We start from the raw sequence: 8,441 nt of genomic DNA, 5'->3' as shown, positions 1-8,441 counted from the left end.
GACTGGATGCATGATATTCAAACAGATGACTAATAGGTAGCAGCCCAATACAAGATACCTGCTTCCTAAAGCCTTGGCAACACAAGGCCACAGAGTGATGGGTGGGCACTGGAAGGACAGAGGGTAGCAGGAGACAGAAGGAGGGACATTGAATTGACATTGAATTTTCTACTGTTCTTTAGTCCATCTGTATTCTCGAGTGTTCAATATCCCTTCTGTCTCTTCCACCTATTTCTAAAGGAGTTATAGGAAATCTTGTTTGAAATGTCCCCTGTACCACCATGCTGTGTTATCACCGATCACTGTCCTCTCAAAGAGCCCTAGGATAGGAAAAGCTTGCATATGGACTTTTAGTATTATGTCTATGTGGTGATATGGAGTAGGGGAATGTCACACTCAGGTGAATGTTACCCACTCCTAGGTAGGGAAATGTCAGCTAAGAGAGGACAGCTCCTATTGCAAGAAAGAGATGGGTGAATAAGTCCCAAATGGAAACATAAGTCACCTCTGCATTCTTTGCACATTACTGTTGTGTTTCCCTCCAGTTCTACAAACAAAGTAGAAGCTCATGGACATTTGTGTCTGAGCTCATCTTCCACAGAAAGGCACATCAGCCTCCAATTACAGGAGAACAGAGTAAAACCAGGTGATTTTAATGTCAAAATGAGGTAACAGGTGGGTTAAATTTTTCCGCTTGATCATGTCTCTTGCGCTTCCAGGGCAGCCCAGATTTCTTAGAGGCACCAACTCAAACCTTTTACTACAAACCCCCCAAAATTAATATTCTCCCTCCAACCACCTGCAGAGTGAATATTCCAGGCCACACTGCCCCTTAGCTCTTGGCATAAACTAAAGCACCACATCCACACCTCAAGAGCACATAAATAGTTCAAAATAAATAAATAATATGCACAATTACAGAACTGGTCCAATAATGAGACTGGGATTATGGTTTGACTTTGTACCTGCCAGCTCTTTATCTGGTATGGAAAGGAAGAACACTAAGTGTTCCCATTCACCCCTTTAAAAAGAAGTGAGGTTGCTTAATTTACAGCCTGGTGATGTGGCAAACAGCCTCCTTTGACTTCTCAGGGATTACTTTTGGTTTTGTTTACCCAGTCTGCTGCAGTAAGAAGATCCCTAAGGGTTGAATTTTCTTGTGCATAACAAGGTAGAAGTGTCAGCCTGAATTCAGACTAGCCACCCAATTCACCCTGAAGAGTCCCCCCATCAGCTGGGCAATGACAGACACAACAGAGAGCATTTTCTGGTCAGCCCCTGGCTTCGCAAGTGCCTGTTACAGCTTTCAATCTACAAATGACAAGGGATTTTATCACCCGCGCTCCACCTAGCAGAGGGAGATGTGTGCAGGGACTCAAAAATCAGTACTGCAACTGTGTAGGAAAAGCACTGCTATGCAGAAACCCAGTCCCATGCTTTGAGGATGAGTGGGAAACAAGCCTGTTACTTCTCCAGTCTTGACATGCTGTTCTCAAACAAAGCCGGCAGAGGGAAAAAGCACCTGCATACAGCAGGTGAGATGGCACCTGCTGAGGAGGGTGGCTCCAGGCTGGGTCCTGCAGAGAGTGGGGACCAGGCCCACCAGGCTGGGGATGCACATGGCGAGAGCAGGCAGCTGTCCCAGACTTGTATCTGCCTTGATGTTTGCAGGGTGGCAGTGCAGCAAGCCAGTCTGTGGCTTGTTGAGCCTCTCACAGACATGTTCGTGGTGGGTGGTTTATGCTGCTCCTGCTCTCGGTGTCCGGGAGCTGCAGCTCGAGCAGTGGGTTGCAGTGGCTCGGAAGGTGCTGCGTTGTGTCCCATGAGAACAGCCTGTGGTGCTGGGAATGCCCTAAAGGGCTCATGGCTGTTGCAAGTCATGGTGTTGATCTTGCAGATCTTTCTAGGTCAGCCTTTAAGAAAAGTGTTAGTTTTTCCCTCTGAAACTCTTGAGGTGCTTGGAAGGATCCTCAAGTGACCCACCAAATCCTGCTTTGGAGTGCAGTCCAGCAGCTGGTGGGGGGAATACTGCTCCTGTGGTCCATGAATCACCTTTTTCTACCATTTTCATAGCAGAGCCTGTGGCTGTGTACCTTAGCTTTAGATTTTGGAGGTCCAACTTTTTGCAGGTTGCCAGTTGTAGATTTTCCCCAGAATCATTAACCTGGGGGGTGCCAAGCAATTGTCTGCATGACAGAGAGAGCAGCACCACAAATGGTCTTGAGACCAATGGTCAATCTTAACCCAAAGTTAAACTGATGGAAGCACAAGGAATGAAACTACCAGGTGTGAAAAACAAGTGATAGAAAAGTCTTTGGTCTCGCCTGACCTGCCCCTAGAGTAGTAAGACAATAACAGGAAAAACTACTGAAGAAAAAGTATGGAATGGGTCTGTCAGGGAGCCCAAGGGGGACAAATGATAGAAAATGTTGAAAGGGGGGAAATGTTGATTTATTGGTGTCACTGAGCATTGGTTAGAGCCACCAAATAAGGGTGCCAAGTCAGCAGGATGGGGGAAAATTAGGAAAACATGGATGGGGCAGGTTGTTAATTTCAGAGGGGGAAAGCTGGAAAAAGGGAATAAAAAGTCAATCACATTTGCTGGGTAGAGGGAGCATGAAAGGCCAGTTACTGTGGGGATCTGTATGTGTATACAGTGATATTTAGCCCAATTACAACTTCCCACTGTGTACATTTTTAACTATGTTTCTAAATCCTGTTGGTTCCTACAACATGACAATATTAAGTAAAAACTTCTACTGAAGTTTCTTAGAAAGTTTTCATCCAAAGATGATCCCTAAAGCAGTGCTCAAGTTTTCCACTGCAAATAAATTGTACGTACTTAAGTCAAAGGCTCATTTTTAAAAATGCAAATTAATAAGTGCTGTTAAATATAATCTTTTTCATAACCCGTTAATGTTTTCCTTTTGCTTGACATAACATAATTATCTGGTTTAGTATTTACTCTTCCATGCTAGTTTCTAAGATTCTTGTAATTTTTTAAATTTTTTTTTCTTAATGTTGTTGTGGTTTTGCCCACCAGCCAGCCCCTGGAGCTGAGGATGGTTTTGTCCAGGTGGATTTCCGGAGAAAAGGCCAATGAAAAGTCTAGTAACGCCTTTGCCAATTACATATTTAAGAAAATGGAAGAGAAGCCTGTTGGGCAGTTGAAATTAAGAGCAGTAGCCATGTAGGAGTGGCAGCAGGCCCCGAGTGGGTGCCAGACCCCCTTCTCCCCCGGCCCTGGGCTGTGGGGCAAATGTGGCACTGAAGCCCCCCTTCTCTCCTATAACGGAGTAGAGAAGAAAAAACCTTAGAGAAGAACTGGCTGCTTGGACGAGAAATGCTGCAGAAGAAATTCCGGCAGAGAGATAACGAAGTGTCCAAGGTTGAAGCTGGCAGCTGGAGGAGAGAGAAGAGAAGTTCAAAGAGGGCACTGCTTCTCCCCCCTCTCTTGCTCTCTATCTCTCCCTTCAGCAGGGAAAAGACTGAAAAATAAATCCCTACCACCTGTAGAAGTTTGTTGGGGTGAGGAGACCCCCATGTTGCTCGTGGAGGAGCCTGCACTGGAGTAAGCTGATGCACAAGGAAGCCCAGACTTCATGAGAAGCTTGAAATGAAACAGAGTCCTGCTGGAGGCTTGTAGGCCATGGAGACCCTTATGCCAGGGCAGAACAGCTCGGGTAAGATGTTGGGATCTGAGTGAGGGATCCATACTAGACTCATGTCAGAGAGGTCTGTCAAGGACTGTTCTCCTGGGGGGAGGGACCCCATAGGAAACAGGGATGGACTCAAAAGCCATTATCCCCTGTGACTCTGTGGTGAAGATCCATGGTAGGCAAGTGTCCCCTTGCAGTCCATGGAAGAGAAAAACCTTCAGGGCCTGGGTAACCCCCCAGCCTCCAGTCTTAGCCCAGGAGGGGGGTAGGTCCAGCCCTAGAAGCCAACATAGAAAAGAGAGAAAAAGAAAAAGAGTTCCAGCCGCGACGAAAAGGAGTTGTCGTCCTGAGATAACAGGAGAAAAGTTTTAGAGTGCTGCAGAGTTATTGAAAGGACCTGGAGCTCCGAGAATAGAGAATGAGACTGCTTCTCCTCCTTGAACTGATATATAGGGGGGAGGGGTGTTTCTGTAAATGTATAGTACTTTTACCTAATTAGGATTATTGTAGATGTAGTTCTTTAGTTTTTATTTTGCTAGTAATAAATCTTAATATTATTCTCCCAAATCAGATCTCTTTTGTCTGCATAAACCTTCTCTCAATTTATAGTAATTGTATAGGGGGTGTGAGAGCAAATTGACCCAGGGCAAAATCATGACAAATGGACACCTAGCTACTGTTTTCACATTGATATTTATTAGGTAAGGGATCCTGACTTTCCCGTTTAGTTTTGGTGGGATAAAAAATGCTCAATTTCCAGGGCTGCCCAGCAGGGGCAGCCTTGGCAGCTCCTGTCTCAGCGAGCAGATGAGCATCTGCACAGCCCAGCAGCCTCCATGCCAATTTGCCAGGGCTGCCAAGATGTATGAGGGAGGCAGCTGAATTGCTCAGACACGTTTTTTGGGTGGTGCTCAAGGATAGCGAACTGGGAGTGAATACCAAAAATAAATGGGAATGCCAAGGCTTTGAAACTAGCAGTTGTCTCTCTACAGATCAATGCCATTTCCCTTAGTGCTACACAGAAATACAGTATCTATTACATTGAGAAGGTATATCCTTCATATAAACCTCAACCTCCTTCTAAGATTTTATGTGACATCATTGTGCATGAATTAGTCCTAAAAACCTCTCCCTCACTCCTTGCAAGCCTTAATTAAAAACTAGTCAGCAGCAGGTGGAAAACCTGCTGTTTGAAACACAGGCAGACAAAAGCAGGAGAAGAAGGAGAGATGCATTCTTTCACAGTTCATTTACATAAATGGGACAAGGTATGATTTCAAAAGAATATTGTCATTTTGTAAGCACTCACTGCCAAGCCATTAAGAAACATGATGAAGAGAATGTCTTTGCAGTCAAGGACATCCACATAATTATTGTCTGTATAAATGCCAGTGGGAAAGTTCCAGTCTCACAGCAAGTGGTAGCGGCATTAAAATGCCAAAATTTCTTTTTCTCTTATGTGTTTTCAGCTGCTGGGAAAATATCCTGTTTTGTGTATGCTACCTGCAAAACATAAATCAGCTTTTTTCCTTTTAATCTCAACAGGAGTTGTAATTGTTCCATAAGGTTGTTAACTGAGTATTTCTTGAATATTCAGCCAGATTTTCATAGATAGAAAAAATCATACGGTTTTCCTCTCTTATTTACTTTTTAGATCCCAATCATCTTCACAACATTTTCATATCACCTTAATTTTATGGAGATGAAAGCATAATTAATTCCCAGAGATAAATGTCCATACTTTGCACTCTGGCATTTCAGTGGTAAGGTACTACCTGTTGAGTTGTATAAGCAGCCACAGGTAGTTTAAGGCAGTGATGTTCTGTCATGGGTTGGGCTCAATGATATTAGAGATCTTTTCCAATCTATCTGATTCTGGGATTCTGTGATTTCAGAGTAAATAAGGAAAGTGCTGTTCTTTTAGATTATATTGCCTTTACTGACAAGAGATGTCAAGTAGGACTAACTAATCAGAATACCTGAGAGATTGTTTTCTAATACAATAGGACACAGTGATTGAAGAGGCAATATGAGATCATGGTCAGAAGTAAGAGAGAGGCCTCTATTTGGTTACTGCCTCTGTCAGGGAAAGCAGTTTCGTTGCAGGTAGATAAATACTACTACTTCCTTAGATGGAAGATTCCCTGTCCATGAATTCTGCTCTATGGCTTGATACATACACTGACAGCTTTTTGTAAAGGTGATAAGGTAATGTCATGTCTGTTCTCCATCACTCTTCCTTTCCCAGCTCCTTTGCTGAGACAGATTTGGGGAGCTTTGCAAAAACCTTTGGCATGTTTTGTTATGTAAATCTGATGCCAGACAGCACATGGATTGCTGTGACAAGGTAGACATGGGGCAGCAGGACTTCCGTTGGTAACTTCATTTCCTGTAAGCCAAGATGACTTTCATATATCCCCATAAGAAAACCCAGGAATTGCAGAGGCCTTCTTTCTATCATTGTAAGAAAACTACTTGTGAGTTGATGCCTCTGTTTAAGGACTAGACATCCTCCAAATACAGGAGCAGGGCTGCTGAGGGCAAGGAGACCTGGCAGTAGCTAAGGTCCCTGTGAGAGCCAGAGTGCCCTTGGTATGGCTCTTTTCCCACATCCCTGTCTTACTGCCCATGGATCCTACACTCCTCACACTGTCCTTGGCTGCAACATGCACAGACTCCTGCCTGGATTTTTTCATACCTAATGCTGATGAAAGTAAAATACACAGGAGCAAGGGTTGCTTTGGCATTGAAAACCAGAGTTCTTTGATGGTCCTGAGAGCATAACACTGTATGTGTGGTGAGCAATTAAGACACATCAACTATGAATTTCAATACAAAGTGAACTAGATTTGTTAAGTCCCTCATGTTTGCTGTGGAAGACAAATAGACTGCATATGTGCCTGAGAAATGTTTTAATAAGTTAGGCTGGAACTCCCTCTGGTGATCAAGACTTGCATCAGATTTGACTGAGAGTCAAGTGCATAGCAGCTTTCTGAGTGCAATTTTATTTCTACAGAAGATATCCAAGGTGATCTTTAAAACTGCCCGTAAGTTCCTCAAGAATCATCCACTGTGCAGAGAATAACAAATTAGAAAATATTAAATAAATGCCATTATTAAATTGCAATTAATGTAATGTGAGACCAGATGGTCGGTTTTGCTGTGGAAGGAGAAGTGCAGAAAGTTTTGATAGAGAACAATAGACAAGGAGGGGCTGCAAGTTCTAATCCTTTCATTACCGCAGAACACACAGGTATGTTTTGAGACAGCAAGCAGCGCTGGGCTAGTGGCATTACTGCAGTATCTGCTGTCTCTCTGGCAGCCTCCACTTGCAAGATCTTAACAGTTCTAAGCCAGGGTTCCGGAGCACCTTTTGGACAAACACCCACTGAACATCCCCTTGGGTTAAACTTAAGAGCAGCTAATGTCTTTCGAAAGTGACATTTGACATAACATTTTATATTTCAGGGGAAAAAACAGGATGTCTGTGGTTTAAAATTGGGGCTTTTTCCCACCTTCAAATGTTATTTCTCTTTTCTCCAAGATTTTTATATCCCATCATTCATGAAGGCGTGGGAAGGTACCCTGCAGAGATTTTAGAAGACAGTAAAATTATGCTAGAGCTTATTTTTACCCTTGGAAAAGCAAAAGACAAGAAAGAGAAGAAAAGATTATTTAAATTTTCTTTGCCCATTCTATGTCAGAAAGTCAGCATAGGTCTTAAGTAGTTTTGTAACAGATAAATGGTCCATATGTCATCCTTTTATCCTTGGCTCTAGGAAACTCTTCAAGGTACTGTCATTTGAAGTAGACTTCAATCTCCTCTAAGGCTTCCAACTTTCACTCGTGAAAGTAACATAAATTTTTATTCCAATATACATGACCTCAAGCCCTTAAGGTCCTGATACAGTGAAGTAGAAAATACATCTGAAGGCAAGAGCTGAACTTACAAGAAAGCAGAGAGAAGAGCATAGGAGCTGTCAACTGTTGCCAGTGTTTTGTGTCTCATGGAGCAGACCTGATGTGCGTCGCCAGCAGGGCTGTTCAGTGCCGCTCACTGAAAAACTCTGCCCATCTGGGACCTAAATTTATTTTTCACAAGACTTCTAAAGCATCTGTGTCAACCAACATGTAAGATATTTCCGTCCTGTTTTCCAGCAGGCATTTGGTACTCCACAGTCCTCTCCTCCAAAATACTGCAGGAACTGTTGGTCCAAGGATCCTAATATATAAGCAGTCATGTTTTCAAGTCTCAGTCCCTTTGGCACAGTCTTGGTGACCACATAGGTGCATTGAGGCTAAGTCTCCTGCAGATCGAGTGTTTTCATGATACTGAAGCCCACCTGCAACCATGCAGCTACTTGTTTCCTACATGCACCGTAAGCAGGGCAAGTGCTCAGCTGATAAACAAAGACTTTGGGTGCACTCCAATGCCACAACTACTGGAGTCATGTACAGCCATGGTTCTGTTTGCACCAAACTATTGGTCACATGATTATCCAGTTGGACTGGGGGTAAAATCTGCTGCTGTGGAAGTCAGCAGGTCGTGGGTTTACTGACCCAGCCCCTCTAGGGCTGAAAATAGTTTTTTCCAGGTGGATTTCCGGAGAAAAAAGCCAATCCAGAGTTTTAGTAACGCCTCTGCCAAATACATATTTAAGAAAACGGAAGAGCAGGGTGTTGCACAGATGAAATTTGGAGCCATGTAGGGAGTGGTGTCAGGCCCCAGGTGGAGGCCTCCCTCCTCCCCCGGCCCTGTGCCAGGGGCAGGTGTGGCACTGA

This window comes from Empidonax traillii, unplaced genomic scaffold (genome assembly GCF_003031625.1).
Source record: "Empidonax traillii isolate 1590-97213 ecotype Southwest subspecies unplaced genomic scaffold, ASM303162v1 scaffold152:size925058, whole genome shotgun sequence".
Taxonomy (NCBI): domain Eukaryota; kingdom Metazoa; phylum Chordata; class Aves; order Passeriformes; family Tyrannidae; genus Empidonax; species Empidonax traillii.
The sequence above is the reverse complement of the archived record's forward strand: the minus strand, read 5'-3'. Positions refer to the sequence as shown.